Raw genomic sequence first — 17,217 nt, 5'->3', positions numbered from 1 at the left:
GAAAGTGCAAAAATGGCTAAGCAGGGATGGCTAGTGGACAAATGTATCGATGCAGAGGCTTATCTCAAAAAGGAATACAAACGTCTCAAAAATAATATCGACAGAAAGTGCAAAAATGGCTAAGCAGGGATGACTAGTGGACAAATGTAACGATGCAGAGGCTTATCTCACTAGGGGTAAGATAGATACTGCCTACAGGAAAATTAGAGAGCTTTGGTGATAAGAGAACCACTTGCATGAATATCAAGAGCTGAGATGGAATCCCAGTTCTAAGCAAAGAAGGGAAAGCAGAAAGGTGGAAGGAGTATATAGAGGGTCTATACAGGGGCGATGTTCTTGAGGACAATATTGTGGAAATGGAAGAGGAGGTAGAAGAATATGAAATGGGAGACACGATACTGCGTGAAGAGTTTGACAGAGCACTGAAAGACCTGAGTCGAAACAAGGCCCCGGGAGTAGACAACATTCCATTAGAACTACTGACAGCCTTGGGAGACCCAGTCCTGACAAAACTCTACCATCTGGTGAGCAAGATGTATGAGACAGGCGAAATACCCTCAGACTTCAGGAAGAATATAGTAATTCCAATTACAAAGAAAGCAGGTGTCGACAGGTGTTAAAATAACCGAACTATCAGTTTAATAAGTCACAGCTGCAAAATGCTAACGCGAATTCTTTACAGACGAATAGAAAAACTGATAGAAGCCGACCTCGGGGAAGATCAGTTTGGATTCTGTAGAAATGTTGGAACACGTGAGGCAATACTGACCCTACGACTTATCTTAGAAGAAAGATTAAGGAAAGGCAAAGCTACGTTTCTAGCATTTGTAGACTTAGAGAAAGCTTTTGATGATGTTGAGTGGAATGCTCTCTTTCAAATTCTGAAGGTGGCAGGGGTAAAATACAGGGAGCGAAAGGCTATTTACAATTTGTACAGAAAGCAAATGGCAGTTATAGGAGTCGAGGGGTATGAAAGGGAAGCAGTGGTTGGGAAGGGAGTGAGACAGGGATTTAGCCTATCCCCGATAATATTCAATCTGTATATTGAGCAAGCAATAAAGGAAACAAAAGAAAAGTGCGGAGTAGGTATTAAAATCCATGGAGAAGAAAGCAGATGTCATTATATTTCTGTCAGAGACAGCAAAGGACTTGGAAGAGCAGTTGAACGGAATGGACAGGGTCTTGAAAGGAGGATATAAGATTAAAATCAACAAAAGCAAAACGAGGATAATGGAATGTAGTCGAATTAAGTCGGGTGATGCTGAGGGAATTAGATTAGGAAATGAGACACTTAAAGTAGTAAATGAGATTTGCTATTTGGGGAGCAAAATAACTGATGATGGTCGAAGTAGAGAGGATATAAAACGTAGACTGTCAATGGCAACGAAAGCATTTCTGAAGAAGTGAAATTTGTTAACATCGAGTATAGATTTAAGTGTCAGGAAGTCGTTTCTGAAAGTATTTGTATGGAGTGTAGCCACGTATGGAAGTGAAACGTGGACGATAAATAGTTTAGACAAGAAGAGAATAGCAGCTTTCGAGATGTGGTGCTATAGAAAAATGCTGAAGATTAGATGGGTAGATCACGTAACTAATGAGGAGGTACTGAATAGAATAGGGGAGAAGAGGAGTTTGTGGCAAAACTTGACTAGAAGATGGGATCGGTTGGTAGGACATGTTCTGAGACATCGAGGGATCACCAATTTCGTATTGGAGGGCAGCGTGTAGGGTAAAAATGGTAGAGGGAGACCAAGAGATGAATACACTAAGCAGATTCAGAAGGATGTAGGCTGCAGTAGGTACTGGGAGACGAAGAAGCTTGCACAGGATAGAGTAGCATGGAGAGCTGCATCAAACCAGTCTCAGGACTGAAGACCACAACAATAACAACATCACAGAACAGGCCTGCATTGATGTTTTAAGCACCTTCTTGTTTCCCATTGTTGAAGAGCGGTTCGGGGATGGCGACTGCATCTTGCAACACGATCGAGCACCTGTTCATAATGCACGGCCTGTGGCGGCTGTTTAGACGACAATAACAACCCTGTAATGGACTGGCCTGTGCAGAGTGCTGACCTGAATCCTATGGAACACCTTTTGGATGTTTTGGAAGGCTTACTTCGTGTCAGGCCTCACCGACCGAAATCGATACCGCTCCTCAGAGCAGCACTTCGTGAAGAATGGGCTGCCATTCCCCTAGAAACCTTCCAGCACCTTCCATCGAGAGTGGAAGCTGTCAGCAAGGCTAAGGGTGGGCCAACACCATATTGAATTTCAGCGTTACCGATGGAGGACGTCACGAACTTGTAAGTCATTTTCATCCAGGTATCCGGATACTTTTGATCATGTAGTGTATATCCGCAGCAGAGTCGCTCGACGTTGCATACACACTGCAACAACGTTGCCGAACGGAAATTCTTTGATCGCCCGTTGTATACTGGCTGTTAACACTGAAACATCATGAAGGCGGCGTGCAGCAAATAGCAGATTGACGTCATGTGTTCAAAATATTCGAATGATTAATATTTCACTGCAACCGCACGAAGTAGGTACATATAACGCCATCCACATTCTGTATGTGATGGGAGATCACACAGCGGGTTTCTTAGACAGAAATCGCATCTGAATGTCCGCGAGAAGATCGTGCAAGAAGGATAACGTTTATCAGAGTATTTAAGAACAGAACGTGGCAGGCTCATTGCCTATGCTAACCGTGGTTCATCGTTTCACAATTTTGCTGCCCGCTGTGGTCGATATTCCACAACTGTCATGCGGCTACAGAATTGATAGGCTTAGGAGGACCATACTTAATGCATACAGGATCTCAACGTTCGCGACTATAGCGCCCGAGAGGAGACATAATTTTTTTCTCTGCGTTATGCACGACCATGCAATCATGTCACATGCCTTCAGTGATGCACCCAATGGCAACAACGGACACAGGGGTGACACCATGTCGTCTTTTCAGGCGAGTTCTGGTTCTGGATGCAGCATCACTGTAGACGTAACCATATCTGGAGGCGCTGAGGAGAACTACCGGTGGCAGATGACGTTAGGCATCGTTATACGCCGTGATGGGACGGGCAACCACTGGGTACACAATACGATTGCCCGTGGCTCACACAGCCAGTCATATGGATTGCACTGGTTACATTCATTACGCGTTACAGTCGGTGCTTTGCCGTAAGTTAGAAGTCTCTCTGGCGCTTTCTTTGGACAAGACAACGCTCAAGATCACTGTTTACGACACTGTCCCGACGTACCTCAGTGACGTACACGTATATGCTGTCTAGGCTAGGTTCAACTCTATGGCCAGGTGAGTTGGAGCCATTTTTGCAACCACTGGTGACAGTTCAATTTGTTCAATGTCGCACCGTACAATACATTACATACAAATTCGATCATCTACTCTTTCTACTACACTGCATACGCATTATAAATAAAATTTCGTTATTTCCTTTCCGTCCTGGCGATGAAAGGATGTAAAATCAGTGAAGCTGGTTCCCCACACAATCCCCAGGTATGGTTATATGATCAGCAAATAGCAGGAAAGACATCTGCTGGACAAGGTGAAACCAAGTGAACCATTCTCAACAATACGTTCATGAGAGGTGGCTGAGACAGACACCTTTCACTGCTGCAAGTTTTGTTTAGCAAGTATAAATTTGTGAAATACAGCGTGAGGCTCTGAGAAGCATCTGACCTTGCCTGGCCTACCTGTCCTCATTTTTTATATGAATATCCAATTAATAATTCGACAGATAACGTTATTATCAATTGAATCTTTCTCCGATTTAGTAACAGTAATACCAGTGATCGTAAGGTCATATCACTTTCTTCTTATTTGATAACCAATATGGACATGCACAGAGATTGTACAGGGTGTTTCAAAAATGACCGGTATATTTGAAACGGAAATAAAAACTAAACGAGCAGCGATAGAAATACACCGTTTGTTGCAATATGCTTGGGACAACAGTACATTTTCAGGCAGACAAACTTTCGAAATTACAGTAGTTACAATTTTCAACAACAGATGGCGCTGCGGTCTGGGAATATCCACAATGCGTAGCAATAATATGGCGTAGTCTCTGAATGAAATTACCCGAAACCTTTGCCAACGTGTCTGGCGGAATGGCTTTACATGCAGATGAGATGTACTGCTTCAGATGTTCAATTGTTTCTGGATTCTGGCGGTACACCTGGTCTTTCAAGTGTCCCCACAGAAAGAAGTCACAGGGGTTCATGTCTGACGAATAGGGAGGCCAATCCACGCCGCCTCCTGTATGTTTCGGATAGCCCAAAGCAATCACACGATCATCGAAATATTCATTCAGGAAATTAAAGACGTCGGCCGTGCGATGTGGCCGGGCACCATCTTGCATAAACCACGATGTGTTCGCAGTGTCGTCTAAGGCAGTTTGTACCGCCACAAATTCACGAATAATGTCCAGATAGCGTGATGCAGTAATCGTTTCGGATCAGAAAAATGGGCCAATGATTCCTTTGGAAGAAATGACGGCCCAGACCAGTACTTTTTGAGGATGCAGGGACGATGGGACTGCAACATGGGGCTTTTCGGTTCCCCATATGCGCCAGTTCTGTTTATTGACGAAGCCGTCCAGGTAAAAATAAGCTTCGTCAGTAAACCAAATGCTGCCCACATGAATATCGCCGTTATCAATCCTGTGCACTATATCGTTAGCGAATGTCTCTCGTGCAGCAATGGTAGCGGCGCTGAGGGGTTGCCGCGTTTGAATTTTGTATGGATAGAGGTGTAAAGTCTGGCGCATGAGACGATACGTGGACGTTGGCGTCATTTGGACCGCAGCTGCAACACGGCGAACGGAAACCCGAGGCCGCTGTTGGATCACCTGCTGCACTAGCTGCGCGTTGCCCTCTGTGGTTGCCGTACGCGGTCGCCCTACCTTTCCAGCATGTTCATCCGTCACGTTCCCAGTCCGTTGAAATTTTTCAAACAGATCCTTTATTGTATCGCTTTTCGGTCCATTGGTTACATTAAACCTCCGTTGAAAACTTCGTCTTGTTGCAACAACACTGTGTTCTAGGCGGTGGAATTCCAACACCAGAAAAATCCTCTGTTCTAAGGAATAAACCATGTTGTCTACAGCACACTTGCACGTTGTGAACAGCACACGCTTACAGCAGAAAGACGACGTACAGAATGGCGCACCCACAGACTGCGTTGTCTTCTATATCTTTCACATCACTTGCAGCGCCATCTGTTGTTGAAAATTGTAACTACTGTAATTTCGAAAGTTTGTCCGCCTGAAAATGTACTGTTGTCCAAAGCATATTGCAACAAATGGTGTATTTCTATCGCTGCTCGTTTAGTTTTTATTGCCGTTTCAAATATACCGGTCATTTTTGAAACACCCTGTATTTCATTTGTGAAGCGAAGTTTTTGGTGGAATGCGAATAGCGGGACGGTAACCCTCCACCACACTTCCCCCCTACCCCCCAACGTGAGGTTTCACAGTGGGGTAGGGGCTCAGCTTGAGGATGTGGCGACAAACGACAGACGACATTGCCCTCGTCAAACAACAGGTAGCCGCCCAGAGAATGTGTTCAAGTGTGGCGTCACTTTATCGGCTACGGCCAGCTTTCGCCAGCTAAATAACAATAAGCACACGATCCTCCATAAAAACCGAGTCACAGCTCGTCATTCCAGCAGAGGAGCGACCATGTTTACCGTTTCGCTCTGCTGCGAAAACACTATCGGTCTTCTGAGCTTTGAGTACGTTTTGGCGAATTTGTGGAAGACGGGAAATGGGGAAAGGGGGGGGGGGTGCATATGTGCATTTCTACTGATAGCTATCATCTCTGCCGGTATGAAAGCAAGTAAAACATTCCGACTAATTTCCTGTGTGTTGTTTTCACCACCATATGCAGTGCCACGACAGTGGAATGGGAGGAGTTTCACCACCCCCAGACAGAAAGAATCTTCCTGAGAGTTCTTGGAAAGCGAAGTGTCGTTTTGCAGTATTTTGCCACATGAAACTACGGGTCATTGGCCGGTGAGAAAACACGTGTTAATGAGGGAGGACTGTGGCTCAGAATTCTCAGAACACAGCAGTCCGAGAGACTCCGAATTGGAAGCAGTGTCTCGTACAGTCCACAGCGAGCAAAACTTCAGATTAACAAAAATACTACTGGCGGAAGCTAGGAAAGATAGAGCCGTTGACGTACAAGATTTTTAGCTCAATATAGCGTGCACAGAAGACGCTGGGTGTACTGCATTCGCTTCGCTTGATTTTCTGTTACAGGCAAAGCAGTATCAACTTGATTTTCTTCTTGAAGCTCTTGGACTTAGAGGCGAAGGCGATATCTGATAAGTCTGGATGCTACTGACCGCCACCTACAAGTCATCTCGTCTGATCACAACTGTGGAAAGATCGTCCAACCCCTTCGGAGGATTGGTCGCCACGTAGTTAGGGCTTTGCTAGGCTGAAGTAAATTCCCGCAGTATCATCATAACAGTTTATAGGCATAGTGTTCGGGTAGATCTTCTTCTTTCCTTTGATAATGCAAAACTGTATTCGTGCTGCTCCATTACGTTTAATGAATGTGATAGGAAGTGGTTTATCACCGTCATACAAACGCTCATGAGATAGCTTCCACAGACCGTGTGGTGTCTCTTGCAGTCGATGTCATGTGACAGCTTAACGTTCGTGAAGTGTGTGTAAATAAATGTTGAGATGTCTTCTATTTATCTGTCCATACATAATAACCTGTAATCAAACTGGGATTCACCTGGGCCACGTATTTAATCTCGAATAAGTGGATCAGTCTAACAAGATTAATTAGCATAAAAAATGGGCCATGAGCGAGTGGGACTCGTGCACTCAGATCTCCATACGACGGACATTTCATAAATAATGAACACAAATTTTTCTCACTTACACGTCTATTTTTAAATACCACTTTACATGCCTTTAACAGTGTCTCCCTGTTTCTCTGTGACCGAATCTCAACGTTTCGGAGCCGCGCTGTCTAAGGCGCCTTGCCACGGTTCGCGATGTTCCCCCCGTCGGGGGTTCGAGTCCTCCCTCCGGCATCAGTGTTTATGTTTGTAACACCACAGCTCTTATGCTGCATGGATTTATTTTGTTTTTTTGCTTTATTTAATGTTACTTTGTTGATCGTCTGTAAATGTGTTTGAATCGATAACATAAAATTGTGTAATCTTTTCTTTGTCAAGCCTTTGATGTCGTGATTTGATTCTATGCAAAGTAGTGTATCTGTAATTTAAAATTCTTTGTCCCATTTGGAGGGAACAAAACTTACTGTATATAACTGTAATTTTCTGTGAATAATTTTTTGTAGAAGTGTCAATATGTGAAAATGTTCTGTCTTATTTAATGTATTTGTTTGCTGTTATGTAAACTGCTGATCCTCACTTAGGGCTCTTAGTTATTCTGTATGTAAAAGGTGTTGTGGTTCCCCCCGGGAACGGAACTGTGTAGCGCGCGCAAATTGTGGTTGGCTTAGGTGGAAAAGGTGGAACATAAAGTCAGTCGGGGACGAGCAGTCAGTCGGGGACGAGCCAGCAGTCAGAGATGAGCTACGAGTCCGTGCACTGCCGTGTAAAAGTTGCATAGTGCTGGTTTCGAGAGAGGCTTTTCTGTTATTTTCCAATGCCTCGGATGGATGGATAAATAGCTGGGCTATTCTGGAGTTTGTATCTATCATCGCCACCAAGAAATGACAGATTCCAGCAATTCTGCCTGCAATTCCACCTACCAACATGCAGTTGCCACCACATTGCGCAATCATTGCAACGTAACACGGTAATGATGTACAGTGAAGGATCAGCTTAATGGATGTGTTATTGTGCTGAAATATAAGGTAATTTATATCTGAATTTATGTACCAACCTTGATTTTCTCCTCATCATAACACCTCTCAGGTTCCTCTCCGTTTGAGCTGAAGTGATATCCGAGTGTCCTTACTAAAAGAAGTTAAAGCCTAGAGTTTTGCTAACTGATGCCTATTGGACAGAGTAAAGTTAAAGTTAATGTGGCAAGAGAGTGAGTTAAAGTTAATGATGCTTGCCGAAATAATTTTCCTAGTAAAACTAATTATTAATGTGTTGTTGCCAAATTCAAATTAAAATTTCTCAAGACTGAGGCTTATAACGTTTTACTTAGTAAATGATCACATTACTACCTGCTGTTAATCGTAGAAAGTGAGTCAGTATCTTACATTAATATTAATTTTATGTCTCATGGTAGTAAAAGTGGAAAATTGCATAGTAGGAAATTATATACTCATGATTACTAAGTGTTTGTCTGTCTTGTGTGCATATTAACAGTATAAAGACCACTCAGTTTGTGTAAGCCCTGAAAGTGATAGTGTTTTTCTGTACGTGTTACAATTTGGCAAATAGTTTGTGCTGCTCCAGTTGTTAGCTTCAATCTTAAAACATATGTGTGTCAGAGTTCATTGCACTCGCGTGTGGCCAAGTCCAGGTTGTGTTTGTCCGTTATAGTTACTTATACCTACTTTCCTAAACGAGAATATTAATCATTCTTTTGCCTAGTTAGGCTGGCGGCCGTTTTCTTTATCCGTTGAACAGTGCAGATAGACAAAATTTTGTTTGGTACTGTTCAAATATTTACGTAATTCCGACTTTCATTTCCGGTAAGCCATTTCCGTTAGGTACTACACGGTCAACTTAACAAAAATCCTCCCAGAGGGTAACACGGCTCTGTTACTTTATACCAAAATTACTATAACAAAATAGTTTTATTTCAAAGCCTGTTTCCAGCTTTAAGGTTATGGTACAATAGTAGCAGACAGGAGTGTCATATGTTGTCCTTAGCGTTAGTTAGTTTATGTTAGATTCAGTAGTGTGTTAGCCTAGGGAACGATGACCTCAGCAGTCTGGTCCCATAGGAACCTACCACAAATTTCCAATTTCCAACGTCTCGGAGGCTCTATTATTTCATCCAGGACACCATTTCTATTCATCTGTAGAATGGTTCGGGTAACGGTGGTAGAAACACTTCCAGAAAAAGATACCGGCCTCCACGCATAGGTTTGGTCAAATTCGGGAACATGTCGAAGTCTGTTGTGCTCATGTCAGTACTGTAGGGAGGATGGGCAACACTTCTCATTCGTATTCGCGCAGTTTTTGGGCTACAATATTTTCCCTGTGGGGGCAGGCATTGTGGTGGAGACTGAGTGGCCCAGCCTCGAGCAACTGTCAAACTTGTTTCACATGGGAAACTAGCTGTCATGATGATTCATAGGTGAGCATACGCACCCATAGTCATTTGCTTGAACTTTGACTGAGCACGTGCAAATTTTTCTGGACGTGGAACGTCTGAAACACTCTACTCATTTGACTGTGATTTTAACTCCAGTTTAAAATCTCTAATCCTCCTATCATCAATAGTGACAATTCGATATTAGAATCCTTGACCTTCACGGTCGAATCGTTGTTTGACCACGGTTGCAAGTCCAGGCGTTGCTGCTTCTCTACAGCAGTCAGTGTGGGACCCACTTCGCAGAACTTTTTTTCCTTCTTCAGATCAATTGTCAAAACGTGGAGCACTGATGTTGGGGGAATTCCCGTGGCGCTTGAGATTTCCTCACAAGTCACACTGCGATCTTCTTCCAGAGCATCTGCCACAAGCTACACACTTCGTTCATCAGCTGACGTTTTTGGCTTTCTGGGTCTTGGATTACCGTTCATGCTCATACGACCGCCAAAAAAAAAAAAAAAAAAAAAAGACGATTAAACCTACGTGAAACTATACTATGGTCCACTGTCAACTCACTGCAAACTTCAATTAATGCACCATGGATTTCTGTCGGGTTCTGGCCGCGCGAAGTTTCGACCATGTACGACTTCTGGTCATCAACAGTCAGAGTACTGGGACCGCTGCCCTCAAGCTCCCAACTACATCAGACGTAATTTTCATTGCTGTTGCACCAAAGAATCCACAGTAATATCACCTGAGAACTATATTTCTTTACGTACTACACGAATATGTAATAAAAAAGGGGGTTCCCACAAAAAAAAAAAAAAACCCGCAGTTGATATCCGTTTGACCTATGGTAGCGCCATCTAGCGGGCCAACCATAGCGCCATCTGGTTACCCCCTTCAAGCTAGACGAGTTTCGTTCTTTGTAGTTTTTTCGTTTGATGCTTATTTCGTGAGATATTTGGCCCGGTCACTATCAATGGACCAGCCTATATACCTCCCAGTTGGCGTGAAACCTTAGCAGTGGACGGTTGTGTTGTTACAGAGTAAAATATGGGACCCTGCGCAGATGGTCGGTCAGTACGATTTAAGCAACGTGCAGTCGTTGAATTCTTGACATCAGAAGGTGTCACCCCAAAGGAGATTCATCAGAGAATGAAATCTGTTTATGGTGATTGTGTTGATGTGAGTACTGCGCGTCGTTGGGCGAGTAAGTTTAAAGATGTTGAGACGGGAACAACTGACCTGCGTGACAGACAAAGAGTTGGACGTCTTGTGACAGCAATTACCGAGTTCCACAAGCAAAATGTTGACAGGTTGATTCAGACAGACATTGCAAGCACAATCGGCATTTCACAAAAACGTGTGCGTCACAGTATTGCTTTGCTCGCCTATCGGAAGATCTGTGCGCGATGGGTACCCCGGATGCTGACTCCTGAAATGAAAGCGCACCGATTTGAAATTTGCCAGGAACCCCTATCGCGCTACGAGAATGAATGTGACCCCTTTATCCATTCAACTATGACAGGAGACGAAACGAGGGTACACCATTACGACCCGGAGACGAAACGTCAGTCTATGGAATATCGACACAAAGATTCGTCGCAGAAAAAGAAATTCAAGACTCAGTCCTCAGCTGGAAAAATCATGGCCACAGTGTTCTGGGACGCAGATGGTGTTATCCATGCTGATTTCCTTGATCGTGGAACCACAACAAATTCACAGCGTTACATCACAACGCCGCGAACTCTGAACGGCTAACAAGTGTCCGAAAGGAAAAGGGAATTGTTTTCCTGTAGCATGACAATGTCAAACCACACACTTCACGTGCCACCACAGTAGAATTTCAGAGACTGAATCTCTCCACCGTACGGCATCCTCTATACAGTCCAGATTTAGCACCGTCTGACTTCCATCTGTTCCCGATAGTGAAAGACGATCTGCTAGGACATCATTATGCTTCTGATGAAGACACAGAGAGAACTGTGAGACCGTGCTTGAGGAAACAGAGCGACGACTTCTTCTCTGACGCCTTCAGAAAACTTCTTCACCCTTGGCAGGAATGTATCCAATTGGCTGATGATTATGTAGAAAAGCGAATATTGGTAATTAAAGATCACATTCTAAGGATTACTTATGATCAAAAAGTATAAATTTGAAAACTGAATAAATCACGGAATAATGTAGATAGAGGGGTACAAATTGACACACATGCTTGGAATGACATGCGTCTTTATTCAAAAAAATACAAAAGTTCAAAACATGTTGGACACATGGCGCTTCATCTGATCAGAATAGCAATAATTAGCATAACAAAGTAAGACAAAGCAAAGATGATGTTCTTTACAGTAAATGCTCAATATGTTCACCATCATTCCTTAACAATTGCTGTAGTCGAGGAATAATGTCGTGAACAGCACTGTAAAGCATGTCCGGAGTTATGGTGAAGCATTGGCGTCGGATGTTGTCTTTCAGCATCCATAGAGATGTCGGTCGATCACGATACTGTTGCGACTTCAGGTAACCCCAAAGCCAATAATCGCACGGGCTGAGATCTGGGGACCTGGGAGGCCAAGCATGACGAAAGTGCCGGCTGAGCACACGATCACCACCAAACGACGCGCGCAAGAGATCTTTCAATATTGGGTGGAGCGCCATCCGGCATCGTACGTTCCAGCAGGTGTTTATGAGCCAGGCTGGGGATGATGCGATTCTGTAACATATCGGCGTACCTCTCACCCGTCACGGTAGCAGTTTTGCTGTCCAGCGCGATCTGTCGGACATTTTGTAAACTTTTTTTTTGTTCTAATAAAACCCCATGTCATTCCAAGCATGTGTGTCAATTTGTACCTCTCTATCTTCATTATTCCGTGGTTTATTAAGTTTTCAATTTTATACTGACTTTTTGATCACCCGCTATATATATATATATATATATATATATATATATATATATATATATATATATATATATATATATACTCCTGGAAATTGAAATAAGAACACCGTGAATTCATTGTCCCAGGAAGGGGAAACTTTATTGACACATTCCTGGGGTCAGATACATCACATGATCACACTGACAGAACCACAGGCACATAGACACAGGTAACAGAGCATGCACAATGTCGGCTCTAGTACAGTGTATATCCACCTTTCGCAGCAATGCAGGCTGCTATTCTCCCACGGAGACGATCGTAGAGATGCTGGATGTAGTCCTGTGGAACGGCTTGCCATGCCATTTCCACCTGGCGCCTCAGTTGGACCAGCGTTCGTGCTGGACGTGCAGACCGCGTGAGACGACGCTTCATCCAGTCCCAAACATGCTCAATGGGGGACAGATCCGGAGATCTTGCTGGCCAGGGTAGTTGACTTACACCTTCTAGAGCACGTTGGGTGGCACGGGATACATACGGACGTGCATTGTCCTGTTGGAACAGCAAGTTCCCTTGCCGGTCTAGGAATGGTAGAACGATGGGTTCGATGACGGTTTGGATGTACCGTGCACTATTCAGTGTCCCCTCGACGATCACCAGTGGTGTACGGCCAGTGTAGGAGATCGCTCCCCACACCATGATGCCGGGTGTTGGCCCTGTGTGCCTCGGTCGTATGCAGTCCTGATTGTGGCGCTCACCTGCACGGCGCCAAACACGCATACACCATCATTGGCACCAAGGCAGAAGCGACTCTCATCGCTGAAGACGACACGTCTCCATTCGTCCCTCCATTCACGCCTGTCGCGACACCACTGGAGGCGGGCTGCACGATGTTGGGGCGTGAGCGCCGGCCGAAGTGGCCGTGCGGTTAAAGGCGCTGCAGTCTGGAACCGCAAGACCGCTACGGTCGCAGGTTCGAATCCTGCCTCGGGCATGGATGTTTGTGATGTCCTTAGGTTAGTTAGGTTTAACTAGTTCTAAGTTCTAGGGGACTAATGACCTCAGCAGTTGAGTCCCATAGTGCTCAGAGCCATTTGAACCATTTGAACCATTTGGGGCGTGAGCGGAAGACGGCCTAACGGTGTGCGGGACCGTAGCCCAGCTTCATGGAGACGGTTGCGAATGGTCCTCGCCGATACCCCAGGAGCAACAGTGTCCCTAATTTGCTGGGATGTGGCGGTGCGGTCCCCTACGGCACTGCGTAGGATCCTACGGTCTTGGCGTGCATCCGTGCGTCGCTGCGGTCCGGTCCCAGGTCGATGGGCACGTGCACCTTCCGCCGACCACTGGCGACAACATCGATGTACTGTGGAGACCTCACGCCCCACGTGTTGAGCAATTCGGCGGTACGTCCACCCGGCCTCCCTGCATGCCCACTATACGCCCTCGCTCAAAGTCCGTCAACTGCACATACGGTTCACGTCCACGCTGTCGCGGCATGCTACCAGTGTTAAAGACTGCGATGGAGCTCCGTATGCCACGGCAAACTGGCTGACACTGACGGCGGCGGTGCACAAATGCTGCGCAGCTAGCGCCATTCGACGGCCAACACCGCGGTTCCTGGTGTGTCCGCTGTGCCGTGCGTGTGATCATTGCTTGTACAGCCCTCTCGCAGTGTCCGGAGCAAGTATGGTGGGTCTGACACACCGGTGTCAATGTGTTCTTTTTTCCATTTCCAGGAGTGTATATATATATATATATATATATATATATATATATGTTGGAAATCAAGAATCCAAGCGACTTTTCCTTGTTTCCAATATAGTTACTGGCAAGATATCGGTCCTGGAAATTCAAAGACTGTACCAAAATCTCTAAAGTAGTTCCTGAGACTATCCCGAACGTAAAACAAGTAGCGAGCAGGCGACTTCCGTAATGTATGTCGATTTAGAAGATTTAATAAAAAAATTTATTTACTTACTAAAACCTGTCTACAACTTGCATTTTTTGTTTTTGCAGGGAGGAATGTTCGCATATTATGCTTTTAACGTCTCGCATAAGCAATATACGTTCAAATGGCAAGACGTTATTTTCTACGTGAATTTTCAGATCTGTTTGCTTTACTTGTGCAGTGAAACCTTGCTTTTCGCCAAATTTCATGATTCTACGTCAACAGAAAGTATCCTCTAAGTTTTGATGAGTGAGTTTTCGAGTATAAAAGTATGTGACATAAATGGCGGTTCCTTTTGAGTGCACTGACTTAGAAATTTAAATTTTTTCACTACCAAGGGATCGTAGACTTTACTGTGTTGCGTAAATCTGAGTTTGTTGCGCCTACCCGTTTCTGAGGAAAAGGGTTCTTAACACTGGGACAGTCAGACAGACACAGACGGACAGAAAAGCGATGCTATAAGGGTTCCGTTTTCACAGACTGAGGCAAGGAAATGTAATACCGGAAAAGCCGGTACTCGGGAGTCAATACTAGGGAAAATTTTGCCTTAAAACTTTGTCCATCATTTAGAGTTAAAGGAACGGTCTGCCTCTCATTAGGTTCAGCTGATACAGATATGGCACGCTCACACAAGGCACTTCGCACCCTTCGCTTGTAAATAAATATCAGAAAAGTCACAGAAAACGGGAAGGAGTAACAGCAGGATAATTGCACCACCAAACGGAGGAACAAGTCATACTTGTTAGCGGAGCTTCTAGTAGAGACGTCATATTTTTTCCTCAGCGTGAGCAAACATTCGCTCTCAGTACCCGAAGAAAAACAGCGGTGCTCCCTGTAAAAACAGTCGGCAGCGGTGCATTAACGAAGCAAATAGTTCTGATGCCTTTGGAAGGAAGTTTTTTGTAAGTACGAGAGACTGTGTAAACACGCGCGGCAGGTGGCCAGGAGCGGAGAGCGAAATGTCACTGAACAATTGCCGCGCTCCTTAATCCGGCGCCAGATGGCACCTGTGGGCGAGGCTGCTACGCACGGCGGCGGCTGTAGCTGCGGCCGTAACCAGGCAACCGCCAACGCCGCGCCGCGCCGCGCCGCGCCGGCGTGTTTTCACAGAAAACAGCCGCCTCAGTGCTGCCACCTGCCCGCGGTCCCGCCCGCTGCAGATTAGACAGTTTATTCCGACGCTGGGGCCGGGGCGGAACAAAAAGGAAATTCCTCAGAGGGATCGCGCAGCCGCTGTGAAAACAAGCCGGGCTCGCCTGAGGGTCGAGTAGGGTTCGTGCTAGTGGTGTTTCTCTCTTGGCATCAATTGTACTTGTTTATTTATTAACTTCGTGCTGTGAGATACGCGACAGACTACACATACAGTACTTTGTGACTGACACATCTCCGCCCTGCAACTGTCCGATGTCTTTCACCAGCAACATCTTAATGCCCTAGTCGAATAGTGCAGGAGTAGATATTACATATAATTTCCCAAAAATGTAATTTGTCTTGGCAGCTGTTGATTCTTACATTTGCGGTTGCACGTGCGTGCATCATTTGGACAGTAAATAAAGGGACTTAGATCGCGAGCCACAGAAATACAATCAAAATTTCACAAACAGACATGTTTCGGGCGACGGCTATAAATACTATCATAAAATGTTTGACCTCTGTCCTTTACCTCAAAATTAGGAAAATTTGTAAGACATTTAGCACTTTTTGTAACATAACCTATTATGAATACCTGCTGCAACATGTAATTTTCGTGTATATGGAATTTTATAACCACTTTCACTTAATTTTGATAGCAATAAAGATTTTTGTGTGTAGTGAGGCGTCTGGAATGTGAAATGTTAATTGTCGCGAAGTTATCCAACACCACAGGGGAATAGTGTGACGTAAAACCAGTTCCAGGGAAAATAAATTCAATTGTCGCAAATATAGGCTGACTTAGTGTTTCTTTATGAAAAACTATTGTAACTTTGTTGCAAATTTGTTCACTTTTCTGGGTTTTTTTTTTCATCATTAAACAGAAACAACACTTTCACAAATTTTTTCCTATTTGGTGAAATAAATTTTCCTAATTTTCTTAAAATACAAATAATCATATCCTTTCCTTTAGACAAAAGAGGATAGATGAAACTAAACTGCTTTAAGGAAGGTTGCTAAACAAAATGTTTACACACATATTCATGCATCTGTGGAACTATAAGAGTAAAAAACACGTCAAAACAAGTACAACCTTCAAAAAATGCTATTATTTCAGACCGTTAGAAACTTACTTATAAATAAAAAGACGACGTCATAAGACATTTAATACAATACTTTTAGTAACTGTATGTAATATTTAGAAACACAGTGATAATATGTAATAAAAGTTTGTATTCAGAATGAAATCTTCACTCTGCAGAGGAGTATGCCCTGGCAGATTAAAACTCTGTGCCGCACCGGACTCGAACTCGAGACCTTCGCCTTTCGCGGGCAAGTGTTCTACAATCTGAGCTTCCCAAGCAAAATTCACGCCCCGTCCTCACAGCTTTACTTCTGCCAGTACCTCCTCTCCTAACTTCCGAACTTCAGAGAAGCTCTCCTCCGACACTTGCAGAACTAGCACTCCTGGAAGAAAGGATATAGTGGAGACATGGATTTGCCACAGCCTGATGGATGTTTCCATACCTCTTCAATTTGCTGAATGTTGACCTGTGTTACAATATCTAAGAGTAAGTAGCTACAGTGTGATGCTGTCACAAGATAATACCTAAGTTGCAAAATCTCCAGTAACATACTGTTAATGAAATCTCTTAGGTATAGAACTCAGTGTGTGTGCATCTTTGTGTATACGTCCAGGATCTCCTCCCATACACCTGAATCAATATCAACCAAATTCAGCACAGAAACAGCAAGCCTCACTCGTATCAGCAGTGTTGGGCTTATAACCACTTAGCTCCAATAGGAGCATATATACAGGCAAAATTGAGTCTTTTTCCAGCACCTGGCATATATACTGAACTGCACAACATACATGTTATATGGGAACTGTATTGGCCTGCCAAATCTACCTGCTTTGGAGGAATTACATTGTCAGTGGCAAGGAATGGTTTTCAGCATTGCAAGATGGAGGCTGCCCTGCATTAGACGGGTGTTGTGTTGAAGTATTATGAGCCTGCTTTACGAA

Source organism: Schistocerca nitens, chromosome 1 (genome assembly GCF_023898315.1).
Source record: "Schistocerca nitens isolate TAMUIC-IGC-003100 chromosome 1, iqSchNite1.1, whole genome shotgun sequence".
Lineage (NCBI taxonomy): Eukaryota > Metazoa > Arthropoda > Insecta > Orthoptera > Acrididae > Schistocerca > Schistocerca nitens.
Note: the sequence above shows the minus strand (reverse complement) of the source record.